The sequence below is a fragment of the Adiantum capillus-veneris genome, chromosome 16 (genome assembly GCF_014529385.1).
Source record: "Adiantum capillus-veneris isolate H3 chromosome 16, ASM1452938v2, whole genome shotgun sequence".
In the NCBI taxonomy this organism is placed as follows: Eukaryota; Viridiplantae; Streptophyta; class Polypodiopsida; order Polypodiales; family Pteridaceae; genus Adiantum; species Adiantum capillus-veneris.
Genome location: NC_140946.1, coordinates 93619338 through 93638478, shown reverse-complemented (window position 1 = coordinate 93638478; position 19141 = coordinate 93619338). Strand labels below are relative to the sequence as shown.

The 19141-nt window shown below is 43.5% G+C and overlaps 2 pseudogenes; both read left to right on the top strand.

The window, feature by feature from the left end:
* Positions 1 to 6190: 6190 nt before the first annotated feature.
* On the top strand, positions 6191 to 9738 carry LOC147439478 (uncharacterized; annotated as a pseudogene).
* Positions 9739 to 14818: 5080 nt separating this feature from the next.
* LOC147439477 (uncharacterized) lies at positions 14819 to 17169 on the top strand (annotated as a pseudogene).
* The last annotated feature ends 1972 nt before the right edge of the window (positions 17170 to 19141 follow it).

The following is a 19141-nucleotide window of genomic DNA, read 5'->3' as shown; positions in this document are numbered from 1 at the left end:
GCCTGATGCGTACTTGATGATACCCAAATCTGAAATCAATCTTTGAAAATATACGAGCGTGGGTGAGCTTATCAAACAGCTCATCCACTCATGGCAATCGGTACTTGTTCTTAACAGTAACCGCATTTAATCCACGGTAATCTATGCACATGCGCATACTACCATCCTTTTTCTTCACCAAGAGAATGGGAGAGGCCCATGGTGAAGAACTTGGTTGAATAAACCCTCTACTGAGATAGTCAGTAAGCTGACGTTCCACCTCAGCAGCCTCATAATGACTCATTCGGTAAGGCGGTTTACTCACTGGCTTACTGCCTGCAACCACGTCTATGCCATGTTGCACAGAACGTGTCGGCGGTAGCCCTGGTGGCAAATCATCTGGGAACACATCCGTGAATTCCCTTAAAAGTTCCTTTAATGCATTAGCAACATTTGCTTGTTTTGAATTAGTAGGCATAGCTGGAATAGGAGAGAAAGAAGAATGCGGCGTTGAGGAAGTTTTATTCAAAACTTTATCATCATTAAAAACATCATCCACATTGGAAATAAAATGGCACAGTGAGTAACAAAAAAAGAGTTCTTCTATTGCATCATCAGAAGCGAGCTTCATAAGCTCAGTTGTACAAATAAGTGGTGAGGAAGGTACATCCTTCTCCCCCAACAGCAGCACGTGCACACCATTGGATTCGAACATTAGACTATTATGCTCATAGCTACGTCTAAGGGATGATCCTAAACTATGCAACCATTCACAACTAAGAACCACATCTGCCCTCTCCATATTCATGACTTGGAAATCCAAAGAGGTACGGTATCCTTGAATTTCCAGAGGTACATCTTTAACCTGAGTTTCCCATATCTCAGCATCATGGCCGTTAATCATTGCTACCTTGTAGCGATGGGAACTCGGGGTTTGGGGCAATTTGAGTCGTTCCATCAATTTATAATTGATGAAATTGTGTGACGCACCATCGTCTACCAAGATCCGCACCCTATGCCCTTGGATAGAGCCATGCATACGCACCAACTCATGTGATCCGAAAGTCTGCTGCCACATGGAGGCCGTGATACAGCACTCATGCACCGCCTCGGTGTGTGTTACTTCCACATTAGTAAACTGGGAAGAGGATTCAAGAGGTAAAAGCTGCACCATGTGCACTGCTTTTTCCTTCCCCTTGTCTTGAGCAGCAGATTTCCCCTTGGGACAATCCTGTTTGCTATGTCCAGTTCCCAAACATTTAAAGCACAGCTTTTCTTTTTTGGCTTTCTCAAACTCTTCCGTTGAGAGAGGACCTCTAGACCCCTTGGGCTTTTTGGAGGTCTCTGATGCAGTAGAGATATTTTTTCTTTTATGATGCACATGCTGTGGACGTGTTGAAACAGGTGTAGTGCCATGCACATGCGAACTATGCAATGCCCGATCATCGGGATCATCATGGATGTGAGCTTGCACTATTGCGTCCTCAAGTGTTTGTGGATCCTGGGTTTTAACGTGCTTCTTAAGCTCGGGAGTTAACCCACGGATGAACCCACGCACCTGTTGAAAGGTATCCATCCCTTCCAGCTTGAGGATCACATCCCGATAATGGGAAATATATTCCAATAATGTTTTATGGTGGCGCATAGAACATTCGTCCCAGGCGGTCCAATTTCTATCCTTCTCATTGGTAGGTAGAAATTCCTTCCTGAAGACAGTCTCAAAAGCTGTCCAAGTCTGTGGTAGCATGCCCTTCTCCTTGAGAGACATCCACCATTTGTAGGTCTTGCCGTCCAAAGTCAGACTTGTCTGCAGCGCCTTGGCTGCATCCGGGGTACGTCTAAGGTCATGAATACCATCCCACTTACTGAGAAAAATATTCACGGTGTCCTTGTTTTGCTCACGCTCTTCTCCCCGAAAAATTGGTGGCTTTGTATTTTTCAACAAATCGTCCACCTCTTTTTGGGTCAGAGAGTGCAGCGGTCCCGGAGGAGGGCCTTGCCCAGCAGCCGGCCCTTGGCCTAGTGTGGAGCCGTGCTCCTGAGTTGGCTGACTAGTAGGGCCCATGGCCTGCTGCCGCATATGCAACTTAATCAAATCGGATAATGCTGGACATTCTGATTTAATTGTGCAAAATTCGTTTCAAGCACAGTCATGCGTGTTTGCAATGCACGAAAATCTTGCATGTCCAGCAAATCATACTCATTGTCTGTCGCCGTTGTGGCACAATTACTCTCCGTGAGAGGAACCGTCCGCGTGGCATCGGCAGACGAAACGGGTGCGGACTGCTCGAAATCAAATGCATGATGCATATTTATGTCCGAATCCATGCTGTGGACGTACTGTGCGAGAAAAGAAAGAAGAATACCTGAATTCCAACGAGCTCGTAGCAGGTTGCTATAAGTAACCGTATAATTACGCCTTTGATGGGAAAAAACGCTGACTTCGAAAGCGAACGTCAATCCAAAATGAAGAGTAGCTTGAAAATAATGATCAAGTCTGCAGTCGATGATGCTCTTGAAAGCATCGATCACGTTGGAGTTGCCAACGAGCGGGTTTGCATCATATGCACTACGCCAGAGGAACTTGAAATTTTTTGACAAATGGTGCAGCCGATGATAAGCTTGAGAACACGAAGCAAAGTACCTTCACCACCGAGTTGGCTTGCATCGGATGCAAGAAGCCAAATCCGGGAATTTTGCCACTAATCGCGGGCTTTTCAAAACTGCAGAAGCCGAGTTGCAGCAGATTTGGATTGCAAAATTCGTATAAATCCACAGCCGTGGTGTGCTTTGTGTGCCCACAATGAACGGATTCGAGCCAAAGAACAGAACTCGGCTTGCCAAATCAAGTACCGTGGGGAGAGCCCCTTAACTAGGCCATTAGGGTTGGCCAAGGTGAAGGGAAAAAAAAAATTAATGCAAAACTGTCTACTGCATGTCGCCAACAGCGCGTGGAGAAGATGGTGATGGAGCTCGCTATGGAGCAGCTCTTTGTGGGCGGGCCAAGCACGAAAATTCCCTGATTATGCCTTGCGCTCCAACTGAGCCTAGCCCCAGCCAATTTGGTGCAAGTCATCAGACGCCCTCGCGCGTCCCCGACTATGGGTTGCTCCACACGCGCGGGCTTCGGCCTCTTCTTCTTCCTCCTTTGAGGTTGCATGCAACATGCAGCAAAAGCAAAAACATGCTCCAAGTTGTAAAGATAGCCTGAAGCTCTGATACCAATCTAAAACCAAAGGACTACCAGGTCCTAGTCCATCCGCCCAACCTCCCTTTAATAGGCTCCTAGCCACTTTCGGACCCCTTCCCACTGGCAGCCGGCCCTTGGCCGAGTCCGTGACCCCTTGGTTGGCCCTTGGCCTGACAAAACAAGAGGATTAAAGAGGAGCCGATAGTGCCACTATACGAAGAAGATATTACCAAACCAGAAGGTGTTAAGCTTATTGTGGACTCTCAGCCAAAATGGAGGAAGGTATGGCTAACTAAATACCCACAGTATTTAGTACATTTGGTAGAGGCGCCTAAAATAATCAGAGCTTTTGCCCTCTACCGAGGATGAGGACCTAGAAAGAACAAGAACTGTTGAAGAAAAGCCACCCCATGTGGCTCAACTACGCAAAGCTACCAGGCTTGAAGGCAGGTGAGAGAATGAGTGAGAAATACATGGTGAAAACCCTAACGGGCGCCATTAAATTGTTCACTGGCTCGCCTGACCTCTCTTGCATTATGCTCAGGAAGATATGTAAAACCCTTCTGGCAGTTTTTGAGATCTTTAAACCTGGACAGGCAACAGACAACATATTTTTCTTCCAAGATACATATAGATGTGCGTATGAACTGTCTGCTCAACCTTTCCATAAGGTGATACATGCCCTCTACCAGCGAATAATGTTTTTGCCCTCGTACCATCTCCAGGCCTTTGAAGAAGCCTTCTACACCGGTTTCTTCACCATCGATACAGATATATTCGGCCCTACATTACTGGCCCACCATGCACCGTATGAGTCTGTTCTGAAGATGCCCGAAAGCCTCCACTGAAGAAGCAGTTCTACTGTCATGGCGGGGATGACATGATCTAGGAGGGGAGAGTGTTAGCGGCTGGACACACTCAACGGAGGATGATTGCCCGGTGGGTTACTAATTTCCTTTGTGATCATTCCTTAATTGAGAAGAAATCGTCATTTCACCTTTGTAAATAGTGGGGCTTGCAGAAGCTTCCACATCGTATCCCATTTTTGACATTTAGACTTAGTAAATGGTTAAATTGGCATTAGGGTTTGAGATTGTAAGGTATTTATACCACTTTTGAACTTAATGCAAAAAACCTTTTGTCATTTTCATAAGTTTGTCTGTGTGAGTTGAGGCGTACTCTGTGTAAGAGAGAGTGTGAGAGTTTAGAGATTCGCTACGCGCGCCCTGGTGATCCGTTTGAAGAACCGAGAAGTGCAGCTCCTTGCCGCCGAAGAGAGCTACGCGCCAAGCTCATCACTGCGCACGTACGGCCCGTTTCTGCAAGATAGACCCACGAGCCTTATCTAGGGTTTTGGTGAGTTTCTGGTGTCTGTTTTCTTATTGCAGCATGTCCACGCGTCCGAATCGGGATAAGCTACGCATTAGGCATGTTAGTTTCAGAAAACGTCGACCAGACATCCTACGCGATTCTGCATCAGGTGTTTAGGGTTGGGGTTTTGGGTCACGGACCTTAGGGAGAGCGACCTATTGGTGTTAATAGGATTTTCCTCAAGTTCCGTAGCGTTTCGAGAACGTTTGATGGGTACTTGGCTCTTGAAAGCATTGTAGGAAATCTCCTCTTGTGTACTCTTGAAGGCTGTAACTTAGACATTTGGTAGAGACCTCTGTAGGAAGTAGTCAATAGTCGGTCGAGTGTAGGTTGACACCCTATGCTTGCTTCCACGCGCCTGCAGCTCGAGCTTCGTCCTTAGCTGAAAAATCTTGTTAGGTGAGTTCTCGATGTGCTGACGTCCGTCACGGCGTATTTGCCAACATAGCTCGTCAATCAGCTCTTCCATCTCAACCATGAGTGGAGGTGACAACCACACCAACGATGATGGAAAACAAGGCTACCAATATGGGCATGGACGAGCCAGAACAAAGGGTGGTGACCAAACTACCAGCCAAGAGGAGAATTCAAGAGTTGGGAACTGACGTGGGAGAAAAAGGTGTAAAAGGGAAGAAGAAGATGCAGCCACACAAGACAATCCAAGAGGAGAACAACAAGGAGAAGAAGGGACGAGAGAATTGGAAGGATACGTGGGTGGTACAGCTTATACACGTTCGTGGTGCCAGGCATGATGAGTTTGGGAAGACTCCAAAACAGCGTGTAGACCTTTGGTCTAAAGCTGCCACACAGCTTGCATCTTTGTTTCCTCATTGTGACAAAGATGGTCAAGCTTGCAGGAAGAAGTGGGGACGTGTCTACGACGCATTGTCGTGCTGTCGTACATCTCTATGGAAAATTGCATGGAGGAGTCATATATTCAGTGTTTTTATGAGTGCTCGGAATATGGTTGGGAGCATAGCATTTCCGCACGATGGCAGGCTTGCAATGGCCGTCATTTGTCGTGGGAGCAGTTTTTTATATCATAACTTGGAATCTGAAGTCGTCAATGTCGAAAGTTTTTGGAGTAAAGATTATGCTATGGGCTTTTACCATGATTGACAGCATCACTCATGCCGATAGAAGAGAGGGCGAAGCACTCGAGGCATCATCGGCATCATAATGAGGCAACTTTGCATTCCATATGGATTGCGAGACATCATTACCATTAGGGAAACCACATATGGTGAACTCATCAACGATTGACAGTGCATCTGAGAAAAGCAAGGACAATAGGGTATGCAAAACATGGATAAAGAAGGCTTTGGCATTACCTTGTCAATATAAAAACCAAATGATGTGCTTGAAAATGCTTTGATATATGTCATTAAATGCAACCAACATGCTTTGATTCATGGATGATGGCTATTATTATGGAGGCGGTGAGGAAGCTACAGAAAATAATTGCTTTGGTTGTGCTCTACATTGCCTTGGTTTTAGTGTATGCCAATATGGTGAGAAGTTCAGGCTATGAGGTGTGTGTGAATCGCCACTTGAAATAAGCAGACTATTAATAGGAAGTTAAGCAAGAAATAAAAAGCACCGTCAATAAAAAAAGGCGTCAATTGTGGCGAGCAGCGGAAAAAAAGCAGTTCAGGGAGAGCCGCCAAAGAGAAGAGGAGGAAGTCTACACAGCTAGGACGGGAGGAGACCCTTCTGTAGAGGGGAAGGGAGCTCCGTTGTGGGCGTTAAAGGTCATCGCCGAAAGAAGGTGCAAAGGCGGACTGCAACCAGGGCAGTTGGCGGAATCTGTAGACCAGTGCAGTTGGCGGAATCTGTAGACGACACAGAGACAAGCAAAGACCAGGCTAAGAACAAGAGCCAGCAAGAAAAGCGAACGTCAGCTGCAGCTGCACAGGTGGAATAGCTCAAGGAAAGCGCGTTGACAACCAAAAGCAGGAGTGTCGTCTGAAGAATTGGAGGGGCCATCGCGAGGACGAGCCGCAGGTTAGAGAAGAGTTGAATTGCCGAGGGCTGTGCCGAGGAGACAGAGAGGAGCACTGTCGAATACGAGGCCGAGCAGGGAACTGTTGTTTTCTTTGTTGTGGCGTCAATTGCAGAAGGAGCGTTTTTTTTTTAATTTTGTATTTAAACTCAAAGTTGAGTTTTTTCTAAAGGAAACAAGGGGTAGTACATACAGGAAAAGACCAGAAAGGATAAGAAATCGTAAATTACAGCAATAACTGTGAACGAAACTCGAGGAGCAGCTTCAAGAAGTTAGAGTGAGCAGGTTTACAAAGAAAGTGCACTATGGATAAGAAAGGCAAGTTCGTGTTCGTAGAAGAGGTCAAGAAGAGCAAGGGAGGTGTATTGAGGCCATAAAGCTTTGGCTTTGCATGTCCGCTCATATTCTTGGCAAAGTTTAGAGCACTTCATGCCTATTACAGTGAAGTTTCTTTTGTATCGAGATTTTAAGCTCATTCAGTTTAACAACTTAAGATTCTAAGGTGTCCTTTGAGTCAAATTATCTTGTGTTGTATCTTTTCTCTCACCACATTCCCACAGCGAGCAACCCAGTGTTGATCCCGGCTCACTAACCGCACTTATTTTTCCCGACATCTTTGGTGAACCCGATGCAAAAGCGAGCCGGGGTGGGACTTGGTAGCAGAAGATGTCGACACCACAGGAAGTAGCAATGCAACAAATGATGCAACAGTTCGCAGCCTATATGCAGCAGCAGCAGGCTTCTCAACAGCAGTACCAACAAAGTGAACGCATTCGTCAAGCGAGGTATACAGTAACTGAAAAGCTGCAAAGATTTGAAGGTCGTGATATTTCAAAATTTTGTACTGTTTATGAACAATCTATGGAGGATTATGGAGTTAATGATCATGACTCAGTGGAAGGTTTTCATTTAATTGCGGCTCCTGAGCTTAGGGCTCGAATTGAAGAAATTCGAGTAACACATGGTGCAAATTGGCAGGAGTTTAAGAAGTCTTTACAAGAAGAGTATTTCCTCGAAGATTCTCAACGGGTTACCAAGCAAAGCTTTATGAAATGGATACAGCAGAAGGATAAAGGATTATCTGCGAGAGAATTGCTACGAGCTTTTGAAAAGAAATTTGAACAGTTATCTACTGCTCAGCAGAAAACAATGCAGCCGGAAAAGGTCGAGCTATTTATTCAAGCAGCAGATTCGCGCCTTCAGAAGAGCTTAGTACACCTGCTTGAGGACCCATCTGGTTAGTTGGGCTTAACTTCTGATTGGAAATTGGTTACAGAAGCTGTCAATATGATTGTAAAGCGACAAAAGAGGGTGGACAAGTTCAGAGTGGCTGATCCTATGGAAGCGCTCGAAGAGGACCTAGTGGAGAAGCCGAAGCCCAAGCTGGAAGAGCCAGTCCTTGATGAGCTGGTAAAAGGTATACAAGAGTTGAATTTGAATTTGAAAGCTGTTAAACTTGATGGTTTGAGTGCAAGTGGATCGTCTTCAGAACCCAGACAGCGTCCTCCACAACAAGACTGGGATAAAGGATGCATGTGGTGTGATAGCTTAGATCATATACGCAAAAATTGTGATGATTTTAATGAATTAGCTTATAAGAAGAACACAGTTTTTTGGAAGGACGGCAAGCTGCATCTTTAAAAAAACTAGTGAACGTCTACGTTTTAAGTATGAGAAGGGCGGTATGAAGAAGCTGGTTGAGGAGATGCAGCACAATGCCTCTAGGGTTGATGCAACAACTTATGGATTACAGGTATGCAGTGCGGAGGATGAGGAAAGTACCAAGGCTAAAGGGAATCTATGGCCATATGCTTTGAGGACAGCTGACAAAGGTAAAATAACTCGTGACACATTAAGTCAAGCTGGGAATTACATTCGACAAACTACGGGGTGGTCAGATCCTGTAGTGTATGCCTTTCTTGCAAAATCTCAGGCTAATGAAGCTATGGTGGAAGAGAAGCGCAAGAGAGATGAAGACATTGTGGGCTCATCAAAACGAGCTACGAGGACTAGCGGCAAGATGGAAGAAGGTGCAAGTTCTAAAGCAGTCCCTACACCTGAAGTGCTTATGGAAGAGGCATCAAAAGATAAAAATCAAGGTAAGCCAAAAGGGCCTTCTTACAAGTTAAAATATGATATTGAATTGGCTACGGATCTGAAGAAGGTATTTGAGGAACGCATTCTCAATAGCAAGGTGGAACTTACTTTGGGCGATGTCTTGGGCATTGCTAAACGTGAATTTCATGAGGAGATCATTGATATTATAAAGAGAAAGCGACAAGTACCAGTCGAGCAAGAACCTGATGCGGTCAAGAGCCAAGTGATTCAACATGTAGAATCAATTCTGGATGCTTATGAGTCAGAGATTGAAGAAGAAAGTTTACAGTCTATAGTGATCTCCAATCAAGTTACACCCGAGGTAAGACATGTTCACTTCAATAATGATGATGGTGAGGAAGCAGAACCTAGGAGCCATTTTTCCAGAACACATTGGGCGAGAGCTACTACGGAGACAATTGTTAAGATTGGTGATATTGATGAACCTATCCTAGCACTTGTGGATCATGGTTCAGAAATTAATTTGATGTCAAAAATCTTGTACCAGAGAGGGAAATGGCCTATCGATATGGATCATGGTTGGCGGATTCGAGCTGCCAACACCCAACCTGGCAATTTATATGGTGCATGTGCAAATGTCAAGGTTACAATTGGAGATGTTTGTGATGAACAGAACTTTTTTAAACAGGAACATTCCTCTTATCCACTTATCCTAGGGCAACCTTACATCACAGCTGTGCGTATGGAAACAAAGGTTTTGGATGATGGTTCAGCATATGCAAGGATTCGAAGTAAAGATGGTAAGAGAGCAGTTCAATTTTTGATTGTTTGTGTTGATCATGTTAGGAATAAAGATAGCTTAAGAGAACAGCCTTTGCCAAGGGTTCCAAAAGAGTTTAAAGAGTATAGGTTTGCTCAGGATTTTCTTGGGGTGCCACTATAGAGCGGGACTATAGTGGTACAGGGAAGAAGAAGTTCTCGCAAGAAGAGACTTTTTCTTCGGGGTTTCTGAGACTAACATCTGAAGGTTCAGTTTCATATAGGAAGTTCACGGAGCTACCTAAGTGAGAGAAGCAATATGTGGTAAGTGTTCAAAGTGATTTGCAGGGATGTGATGTACTTGAACATGATGATGTTATCTCAGGAGTCTTTGAAGAAGTTTCTTCTGTTGATACGATGTCAGAACTTGAAGTTATCAAGAAGTGTAGGTTGCAAAGTGGGACTGAATTTTTGTGAGTGCATTCGATGGACATGTATGACATTCTAATGGAGGTAAGTAAAGAATTGGGTGGTGCTTTTGAAGTGTAGGTGGATACAAAGTACAAGACTGTTGCAAAGAAGGTCAAGCCTGTAGCTACCCCACTCCCAGGGGAGAATGAGGAGGTTATCAAAAAAGCTTCACACCAACCAAAGCTAAGGGATCCCAAGAACATTGGCCACAAATTTACTGAAGAGACCTTGAAGCATGTAGTCATCGGCGAAGAAGGGTTTCTTACTGATGAGGAGGTCAAGTGCTTTCAAGAGACGCTTGCAAAACATGGTAAATCCTTTGCTTTTGAGCCCAGTGAGATTGGATGGGTAGATCCAAATGTCGTAGCACCTATGATTATCTTTACCGTTCCACATATGCCATGGAATTTGCGTCCTATTCCTGTTCCTAAAGCCCATCTACCACAGCTTATTGACTTGTTAAATGAAAAGATACGTATGGGTATTTTAGAGCCATCTTGTGCACCTTATTCTAATCGATGGTTCACCGTCCCAAATAAGAATGGAGCCCTGCGATTTATTCAGGACATGCAGCCAGTAAATAAGGTAACAATTCGTAATGTTGGCACAGGACCAATTGTGGACGAGTTTGCAGAAGATTTTGCGGGTAGGGCTATATACTCCATGGGTGATCTTTATTCAGGCTATGATCAGTTTCAGCTTGCTTTGGAGAGTAGGGATCTCACTACTATGCGTACTCCACTTGGGTTGGTAAGGATGTACACTTTACCGCAAGGTGCCACAAATTCTGTTGCTCACATGATGAATGGCATGAACAAGGTATTAAGAGAATTCATTCCTCACATTACTATGCCTTTTATTGATGATTTTCCAATCAAGGGTTGTGAAGAAGGTTTGAAAGACGAGATAAAAGATCAGAGGGGGTGCCGAAGCTTTGTAGCTCAACATATTGCAGATTGTGAAGTTATTCTATCTAAACTTGAAGAGGTAAATCTAACACTTTCATGTCAAAAATCAATTTTTGGTGCCAAAGAAATATTGATTGTTGGACATATGTGTGGGCCACATGGACGACGTCCAAGTCCAGCTAAGGTGGAAGCATTACAAAGGATGAAGAATTCATGCACATCAGTTCCTGAAGTCCGTCGTTTTTTGGGTGCTTGCGTGTTTTATTGTATTTGGTTACCTCACTTTGCTCATGTTGCAGAAGTACTTTACCAATTATTAAGAAAAGGGAAAAGATTTGTGTGGGAAGATGCCCATACAAAGGCCATCAAAAAATTGAAGAAGATGCTTTTGGATGCTCCTACCTTAAGGAAGGTTGATTATAAATGTGGAAGGCCAGTGATTTTGATGGTTGACACTAGTCCTACAGGCATTGGTTGGGCTATTGGTCAAGATGATGAGGATGGTCATAGATATGCTATTCGGTTTGGTGCAAAGGTGCTTAACACTCGTCAACGAAGTTACCCACAGGTTAAGAGAGAGATTTGGGGTGTTGCTACTGCTCTAAAGTCTGACAAGGAGTATTTTATTGGAGCTTCAGTTGTAGTGGAGACTGATTGCTTGCCATTGATAGGAATGATTACGAATTGCTCCACTCCGGATATTGCTATGTTACGATGGATAGCTTTCATTAAGTCTCTTAATCCTGAATTCTGTCATATTGCAGGAAGGGACAATCCGGTAGCAAATATGTTATCAAGATCCAGGTATGAAGATGAGAAGGAGATGCTTACAGAGAGTGATGATGTGGACTTAAAGTTTTATACTTCTTCTCATTTGCATGCAAGTTGTAGTGTTCTTGCTCGTGTTTTTGAAGCTTTTTTAGATGAGATGCACAATGGAGAGTGGCTTTTGATAGTCCGTTATCTCAGCACTCTCACCAAGCAAGAGAAATGGAGTGATCAAGAATACAGGAGGATCAGGAAGAAAGCTTATGGTTATTTCCTTAAAGATGGGCACTTGTGGAAGCAGCCAAAACGTCCAAGAGGATCACCACAACAAGTAGTATGTGACAAAGTAAAACAACAACAAGTAATTAAAGAGTTTCATGAGAATTTATGGGCAGGACATAGAGGAGTTTGGGCAACATTTGCCAAGATTAAAGACCACTACTGGTGGAAAGTTATGTACAGAGATATTGCTCGATTTGTGGAGACTTGCATGGTTTGTCAACAGTATTCAAATGTGCGACATCGAGATGAGTTACATCCTACTTATCCATTGGCTATGCATTATAAGTGGGTTGTAGATTTGATTACTATGCTAGTCGGTACTTGGCAAATGAGGTATATTGTTCTTGCCAGAGAGGATCTCACTAATCACGTGGAAGGAAGAGCTTTGCGTACCAAAGCTACAAGTTCAATATGCAAGTTTTTGCTTGAGGATGTGATTTGCCGATATGGTTGCATTGGGAAGATTACTGCAGATAGAGGAGAATTAGATGCAGATGAAGCTTATGAGTTCTTCGATCGGTTGGGAATCAAGTTGGCTCTTACTACAGCATATATTCCGGAAGGTAATGGAAAAAGTGAAAGAGGACATCCGCCTATTGTTAAAGCTTTGGCCAAGGCTTGTAGAGGACGAATTGGTGATTGGACTAAACTTTTACCTTTTGCTTTATGGGCTGACAGAACTACTCATAGCTCAGTTACAAGATTTATGCCATTTGAACTTATCTATGGGCAAAAGCCAATCATGCCTATAGAAGAGACGATTGTTTCTTGGACCATACTGCCATGGGAATCAGAAATGTCAATTGAAGACTTGCTTGCTATGCGCATTCGGCAGCTTGAAAGACACCAAGAAGACATTGATCAGGCAATAGATAAGCTCAAGGAGTCACGATTGAAGAATAAAGCCGCATTTGACAAGAAGCATAGGTTGAGACCATATACTATCAAAGATGGAGATTGGGTACTTGTTTATGATAACAGTTTGGAAAATCAATATTCGGCCATGCGTAAAATGGTTAAGAGATGGTTTGGACCTTATGTTGTGCTGCACGTTTATGATAATGGAACTTACAAGCTTAGAGAACTTGATGGCACCAAGCTTAAAGTACCCATTGCGGGAAAGAGGATCAAATTATTCAAGAAGCGTGAAGGACAGGTGGTTCTGGGTGACAGATTCTGCAAAATGCCAAGAAGATGATGAGATATATTCGCTAGAAGAAGCTTCTGGCGATACTTTTGCTTATGTAGATTAGCAACCTGAAGACGGTTGGCACATGCCGGAGGATGTGCAGGTTTAGAGGGGGTGGATGTCGTGCTGTCGTACGTCTCTATGGAGAATTGCATGGAGGAGTCATATATTCAGTGTTTTTATGAGTGCTTGGAATATGGTTGGGAGTATAGCATTTCCGCACGATGGCAGGCTTGCAATGGCTGTCATTTGTCGTGGGAGAATTTTTTTATATCATAACTTGGAATCTGAAGTCGTCAATGCCGAAAGCTTTTGGAGTAAAGATTATGCTATGGGATTTTACCTTGATTGACAGCATCACTCATGCCGATAGAAGAGAGGGCGAAGCACTCGAGGCATCATTGGCATCATAATGAGGCAACTTTGCATTCCATATGGATTGCGAGACATCATTACCATTAGGGAAACCACATATGGTGAACTCATCAACGATTGACAGTGCATCTAAGAAAAGCAAGGACAGTAGGGTATGCAAAACATGGATAAAGAAGGCTTTGGTATTACCTTGTCAATATAAAAACCAAATGATGTGCTTGAAAATGCTTTGATATATGTCATAAAATGCAACCAACATGCTTTGATTCATGGATGATGGCTATTATTATGGAGGCGGTGAGGAAGCTACAGAAAATAATTGCTTTGGTTGTGCTCTACATTGCCTTGGTTTTAGTGTATGCCAATATGGTAAGAAGTTCAGGCTATGAGGTGTGTGTGAATCGCCACTTGGAAAAAGTAGACTATTAATAGGAAGTTAAGCAAGAAATAAAAAGCACCGTCGATAAAAAAGGCGTCAATTGTGGCGAGCAGCGGGAAAAAAGCAGTTCAGGGAGAGCCGCCAAAGAGCACGTGAGGAGAAGAGGAGGAAGTCTACACAGCTAGGACGGGAGGAGACCCTTCTGTAGAGGGGAAGGGAGCTCCGTTGTGGGCGTTAAAGGTCATCGCCGAAAGAAGGTGCAGAGGCGGACTGCAACCAGGGCAGTTGGCGGAGTCTGTAGACGACGCAAAGACCAGGCTAAGAACAAGAGCCAGCAAGAAAAGCGAGCGTCAACTGCAGTTGCACAGGTGGAATAGCTCAAGAAAAGCGAGTTGGCGGTCGAGAGTAGGAGTGTCGTCTGAAGAGTTGGAGGGGCCATTGCGAGGACGAGCTGCAGGAGAGAGAAGAGTTGAATTGCCGAGGGCTGTGCCGAGGAGACAGAGAGGAGCGCTGTCGAATACGAGGCCCGAGCAGGGAACTGTTTTTTTTTTTTTTGCTGTGGCGTCAAATGCAGAAGGAGCGTTTTTTTTTTTTTGTATTTAAACTCAAAGTTGAGTTTTTTCTAAAGGAAACAAGGGGTAGTACATACAAGAAAAGCCCAGAAAGGATAACAAATCCTAAATTACAGCAATAACTGTGAACGAAACTGGAGGAGAAGCTTCAAGAAGTTAGAGTGAGCAGGTTTACAAAGAAAGTGCACTATTGATAAGAAAGGAAAGTTCGTGTTCGTAGAAGAGGTCGAGAAGAGCAAGGGAGGTGTATTGAGGCCATAAAGCTTTGGTTTTGCATGTCCGCTCAGATTCTTGGCAAAGTTTAGAGCACTTCATGCCTATTACAGTGAATTTTCTTTTGTATCGAGATTTTAAGCTCATTCAGTTTAACAACTTAAGATTCTAAGGTGTCCTTTGTGTCAAATTATCTTGTGTTATATCTTTTCTCTCACCACATTCCCACAGCGAGCAACCCAGTGTTGATCCCGGCTCACTAACCGCACTTATTTTTCCCCGACAGCATACAAGAAAGACAAAGCTCACAACTCCATTTTAGGAAATGATCGCAAGATACGTGCGATTGGTATGACATAATGGACGAATACTTGCACAGTAGAGCAAACGTAGTAAGTGAATCCCACGTATCTTCATTGAGAGGCTTTGCGGATGAGGAGATGGTTGAGGCCATTGTGCTTGAAGAGTCTACTGCCACAAAAGATGGGGTAGATGGCACAAACAATCATCAATGAATAAAGAAAAGTTGCTGGCTACGAACACTACTCGAGACACACGTCATCGAAAAGATCAAAAAATCAAAGAGTCTTTGAGTGACATGACAAACATTGCAAAGCTTATGGCAGTTCAACAGAGGGAGTCAGATGCAGATCGCAAGGTTGCGGAAGCTGAACGTAATAAAGTGCTTGGTACCCTCACAAATGCAATTGCTGGCTTGATGGATGTTGTAAAACATATCATTAACAAGTGAGCATACAGATGTGTAGCTCCCACAAAATCTTGCTACTCATGAGTACAGAGCACTCTCTTTGTGGTCTTTGTACACTCAACAATTGATTTCAAGTGTTCTTTGATTGTATCTCCAACTCTTTGGGCTACAATGTTTACGTTTTTGTCTACATTGCATTTTTGCCTATAGTGTTTGACATTAAAGAGTGTCCACAACTACTCTAATTTTGCATGTATCGATTGGCTGACTGGGTTTTCCAGATCTAAAATCCAAAGGCAGTTCAATATTGGCTGATGATTCATTGGCATGCTTATGGTGCATTTTAGTCTACTAGTTTTGAGGTTTCATTGCAGGTTGATCTCGTGAAGAACTAGGGTTATGTTTTAATCGCGTTTTTTGGTTTGACGACTCCAATGTTTACGTTTTTGTCTGCATTGTGTTATTGCCTATAGTGTTTGACATTAAAGAGTGTCCACAACTACTATCGATTTTGCTAGGTTTTCCAGATCTGAAATCCACTTATGGTTCATTATTGGCTAATGATGTATTGGCATGCTTATGGTGCATATTAGTCTACTGGCTTTGTGGTTTTGTGGTTTGAGTCTACTGGTTTTGTGGTTTAAGTCTATTGGTGCATTTCAATCTTCTGGCTGAAGTCCAATGGCTTATGATAGATTAGTGTCATCTGATGGCTGGTCTGTAACTTTGTGGTTTCCTTGCAGGTCATGGATGACGAAGTGGTCATTGTGGTCTGTGTTGTTGCCATACTCATATCAGCAATTATAGCATTGGAGCTTATAGGTTTTGATGGTCATGATGTTGAGGTATTCACATCAAATTCTCTTCTTGAGTCTATGCATGGGTCAAGTTGTTCCAGCGAGAGCGGCTCGTATTGGGAGGAGACGGCACGAAAACAAAGCATGATGGTCCTATTCAAGACCGAACACATTCATAGAATAGTGCTTGATGGGCAGCTACACAGATCGGATGTTCAAGAGCAGGCTACGAATAAGAAAGGACGCCTTCGATTTCCTGACTGCACGCCTTGCTCCACATTTTCATCGTGCCGACGCTACTTTTTGCAAGGCAATACCAGTTGAGAAACGAGTATGTGTAGCTTTGCATAGATTGGCTTCAGGATCAAACTTACAAGTTATTGCAGATATTTACTCCATCTCTACTTCTGCAGCCCAAAAGATCGTCATCGAGTTTTGTGATGCTATATCAGCGTCATAGCTACATGACCTTTTCATCAAGTGGCCTTCACTAGAAAGAATGCAAAGCCTAGCAAGGGCTTTTAAGGCAACTCATGGAGTTCCTTATGTAATAGATGCAATGGATGGTAGTCATGTACCCATAATTGCCCCACGAACCCACCACGAGGACTACTTCAACAGAAAAGGTTTCCACTCTATCATTTTGCAAATGATGGTAGCTTCAAATTGTGTTGTTTGGGACTATGACATAGGATGGGTAGGTTCCATGCATGATTGGAATGTGTTTCAACGTAGCCATCTAGGTCAGAGATGCGCATCAAGAGCTCTAGGTAACTATTGCTTGCTGGGAGATTGTGCTTATCCTGCACGATTTTGGATGCTGCCACCCTTCAAAGGTAGCACATATGGATTATCTCCTCAACGGTACTTTTGGAACTACATACAATCTAGCTCACGAATGGCAGTTGAGCGTGCGTTTGGAATGCTCAAGGCTCGCTTTAGAATTCTATTGAAGCGTTGTGACATGCTTTTTCAGAATGTCCCAAAGATGATTTGCACAGGTTTGGTATTGCACAATATGTGCATTGTCCATGGGGATGCATTTGATGATGTGTGGGTACGAGAAGCACAAGGTGAGTTGCGACGTGCACAAGCCGAGGAGGCAGTCTCCAACCCTGATCCAATAGTGAAAGGACAAGGGAACTAGAACATGCTCATCACCACCCAGCCACACCCTATATAGGCCCTAGGCCTTCTATATATAGGGACCCTCTTGACTGCATGTCCGTCCTGGCCCTTGGCCCTAGCCCATGGCCGTGACTGGTCCTACCATTGTCTTGACTTTACTCCCCCCTTGGAGAAGCGTTTTCGTCCGCGAAAACACAAGTGATGGTATCTTCATAAGAACACTAATGTTTTCTACCGTAACATCCCTCATGGATCCAACGGTTCATTTGAGCGGAACCCGGTTTAGTAGGAGGTTCAATGAAACCAAGAGTAACATCTTGATTTTCTACATTGTTGTCCATTTGTAACCATCTGATGGTACCAGTTCCTATCCAAACATAGTGTGTAGACTCCATTTAAAATGCTCATGAGCATGGTAAACGAGTTTATCACAACACAGGTGTACCAAAAAGAGTACCTCTTTTCACTTTCCATGAAAGTAACTTGCTGACATAACTCATCAGCCAAGTTTAAGTCCTTGACTTGTTCCCAATTTTCATCATCAATAAACAACCCCACCCTAACGAGTGTTCAAGGTTGAGAACCTGAGTTATACATGAAGAGACTACACCTAGTCGCAAACATGCTTTAACTTATAGTAAGCAAACTCTAAGTAGAGCAATAAATGCTTACTAATTGGATCTCTTGGTGCTAACGTACGCACTTTGCATATCCTTCAACACCAGATTACACTTTGTAATCTGCCTATCCCCTTGGATAACTGACAGTACTGAAGTGTGTTCCCTCACGTTTACAGACAGTCGTCCCAAATGACTGGTAAATGGGAATCACAATATCGTGTAACATTGTTGAGAAATAACCATCGTGGTTAACTTGAGAAATCCACAAACACCCAAACCGAGCCATGACCTCTATTGGGGATTAGTAGACCCAAAAATAATCTCATGGAGCTACTGCACATAGAGTGCAAAAATGCTTCATAAGCAACAACTTGAGGAATATGCATGCCGTTCCAAATCAGCCTTTGCTAAACACTAGGGCCCATAACACCTAGCTAGTGTGCATGCATTTAGCAAGAAACAGATCCGAACCTGTATATCCATGGTGATCCTTGACAATATTTATGGCAAATGTGATGCGCCTAGCACACATTAAAAAGGAATGTAAATAGTTTTGAAAAGAAACTAAATACTTTCAGTTGCAATCTTTTGCAAGCCTTGCTGAAACGTCTGAATCACAATAGAAGGTGAAACATTGATCACTTCTAGGTATAGACAATGAAACTTTTTCATTAACAACTTATAGCCTTGCTATATGTATAAACAACCATCTGTAATGTTGTTTAGCAGTACTTGTAGCTGAACAAGTCATTCTAAGTATCCGACAATTTTTGGCCACTGAAATTGCTCCTAATACGTCGTGCTGAAAATGGTCTAGAAAGCAGATGTGACCAGCACCTAGGGACTTTTTTGTGACACATATTTGAAATAGGAGGTGCCAGTGTCAGTCCCAAGAGTCATATTCGCCACATGTGGAATATTTCTCAACTAAGGATGTCTAAAAAAGAACATCCTTCAAGTACAAAATGTACTTGTGTGTGGAGGTAACTCTAAACACTCTGCGACAAGAGTGAGAGGGACCCTCATTCATTGCTCCACACTGGCTAAACCGAACTCCTTGAGTCCCTAGACCATGTTGTATCCCATGTGACAACATGTGCCAAATCGAATCCGACAAGTGGATTCATAACAACATAATGTACATTGGACACTACGACCCAAAATACTTGTTCCGACATGCCCTTGGCATGGCCCCGAGGGATTGAACTGAAAGTTCAGTTACCCGTATTCAAATGCACAGGAGCACGTCTCCCACCTGTGAAAAAACCAAGCAACATTGCACTGGAAACCCTGGGTGTTGCCTTCGCAATCAAAACCCGTTGGGTAGAATCTATGTAGTCAACCCCTTGGTAAGACCCTTTGTAGAAACTA